At 47.9% G+C, this 2,608-nt stretch overlaps 1 pseudogene across 1 annotated transcript; it reads left to right on the forward strand.

Annotated features, from left to right (window-relative positions):
* The first annotated feature begins 1,865 nt into the window (after positions 1-1,865).
* LOC105552248 lies at positions 1,866-2,602 on the forward strand (annotated as a pseudogene). Its single transcript, XR_001007977.1, has one exon. The product of XR_001007977.1 is annotated as a prohibitin pseudogene (transcript).
* The last annotated feature ends 6 nt before the right edge of the window (positions 2,603-2,608 follow it).

A 2,608-nucleotide genomic window follows, 5' to 3' on the forward strand; every position in this document is an offset into this window, starting at 1 on the left:
TTGCTTGCTTTTTTTTTTTTTTTTGAGACGGAGTTTTGCTCTTGTCGCCCAACTGGAGTGCAATGGCGCGATCTCAGCTCACTGCAACCTCCACCTCTCAGGTTCAAGTGATTCTCCTGCCTCAGACTCCCAAGTAGCATTGAGCACCTGGCCCAATGACTTTTTTTTTTTGGAAACAATGTCTTGCTCTAATCCTCATTAGAATCATTCCTAGAAGTGAAATTACTGAGTCATTCTTTTTAAAGTATCAGTCCAGGTTATCACGTGACTTTCCAGAAAGCCACACCTGCCACCATGCCCAGCTAATTTTTATATTTTTTAGTAGAGACACGGTTTCATCATGTTGGCCAGACTGGTCTCAAACTCCTGACCTCAGGTGATCCACCCGCCTTGGCCTCCCAAAGTGCTGGGATTACAGGTGCAAGCCACCGTGCCTGGCCACATGTCCATTATTAAATAATCATTGCTCATATTTATCTACTCTTTTTTGTTGTTGTTGTTTTGAGACAGGGTCAAGTGTAGTGGCATGGTCACAGCTCATTGGAGCCTCAACCTCCTGGGTTCAAGTGATTCTCCTGCCTCAGCCTCCCGAGTAGCTGGGACCACAGACATACACCACCACACCCAGATAATGTGTGATAAAAAAAAAATTTGTATTTTTTTGCAGAGACAGGGTTTTGCCATGTTGCCCAGGCTGGTATTGAACTCCTGGCCTCAAGCAATTTGCCCACCTCAGCCGCCCAAAGTGCTAGGATTGCAGGCATGAACCACCATGCCCAGCCTTACCTAGTTGTATAATAAACCAGGAACTCTCTGCTAAGCAGTTTACATAGATTATCACGTGTGATTCTCACAGCAACCCTCCAAGGTAGATCTCCTGGCTTCAAGTGACCTCCCCCCTCAGCGTCTCAAGTGCTGAGATTACAGGCGTGAGCCAGCACACCTGGCCCAATTTTTTTTTTTTTGGAAACAATGTCTTGCTCTGCCCAGGCTAAAGTGCAGTGGTGCAGTCACAGCTCACTGCAGCCTCAAGCTCCTGGGCTCAAACAGTCCTCTCACTCTTAGCCTCCTGAGTGGCTGGGACTACAGATGTGTGCTAACATGCTCGGAAGTCTAATTTTTTGTACAGACAGAGTCCCACCATGTTGCCTAGACTAGTCTCAAACTCGTGGGTTCAAGCAATCCTCCCACCTTAGCCTCCCAAAATGCTGGGGTTACAGCCCCAATGACCATTTTTAATGACTCCATAGTAGTCTCCAGTATGGACTTAGTGTGATGAACAGTTAAAGTTGTTGGACATTTAAGGTTTTTTCTTTTGCTATGATCATGAAGTAATGAGCATTTTTGCATAAAACATCTTTGTTCTTATCTCTTGTCATTTCTTTTTTTTTTTTTTTTTTTTTGAGACTGAGTTTCATTCTTGTTGCCCAGGCTGGAGTGCAATGGCATGATCTCAGCCCACCACAACCTCTGCCTCCCGAGTTCAAGCGATTATCCTGCCTCAGCCTCCCGAGTAGCTGGGATTACAGGCATGTGCCACCATGCCGGGCTAATTTTGTATCTTTAGTAGAGACGGGGTTTCTCCATGTTGGTTAGGCTGGTCTCGAACTCCTGACCTCAGGTGATCTGCCCGCCTCAGCCTCCCAAAGTGCTGGGATTACAGGCATGAACCACTGCGCCCGGCTTGTCATTTCATTAGAATCATTCCTATAAGTGAAATTACTGAGTCATTCTTTTTAAAGTATCATTATGGGTTATCAAGTGACTTTCCAGAAAGCCAGCACACAATCCCACCAGCACGTGGAAGAGAAGGCCCTGTTTAAAAACAATTCCGAGAGGAGCGCATGCATAGTATGTGTGGTTGGGGGAGTCATGTGGTCGTCAGAGTGGAAGCAGGAGTGAGAGGGTCCAGCAGAAGAAAACATGGCTGCCAAAGTGTTTGAGTCCATTGGCAAGTTTGGTCTGGCCTTAGCTGTTACAGGAGGCGTGGTGAACTCTGCCTCATATAATGTGGATGCTTGGCACAGAGCTGTCATCTTGGACCAGTTCCATGGAGTACAGGACATTGTGGTAGGGAAAGGGACTCACTTTCTCATCCCATGGATACAGAAACCAATTATCTTTGACTGCCGTTCTCGACCACGTCATGTGCCAGTCATCACTGGTAGCAAAGATTTACAGAATGTCAACTTCACACTGCGCATCCTCTTCCCGCCAGTCACTAGCCAGCTTCCTCGCATCTTCACCAGCATCGGAGAGGACTATGATGAGCGTGTGCTGCCGTCCATCACGACCGAGATCTTCAAGTCAGTGGTGGCTCGCTTTGATGCTGGAGAACTCATCACCCAGAGAGAGCTGGTCTCCAGGCAGGTGAGCGACGATCTTACAGAGTGAGCAGCCACCTTTGGGCTCATCCTGGATGACATGTCCTTGACACATCTACCTTCGGGAAGGAGTTCACAGAAGCGGTGGAAGCCAAACAGGTGGCTCAGCAGGAAGCAGAGAGGGCCAGATTTGTGGTGGAAAAGGCTGAGCAGCAGAAAAAGGCAGCCATCATCCTTGCTGAGGGCGACTCCAAGGCAGCTGAGCTGATTGCCAACTCACTGGC

This window comes from Mandrillus leucophaeus, unplaced genomic scaffold (genome assembly GCF_000951045.1).
Source record: "Mandrillus leucophaeus isolate KB7577 unplaced genomic scaffold, Mleu.le_1.0 Scaffold55, whole genome shotgun sequence".
Classification (NCBI taxonomy): domain Eukaryota; kingdom Metazoa; phylum Chordata; class Mammalia; order Primates; family Cercopithecidae; genus Mandrillus; species Mandrillus leucophaeus.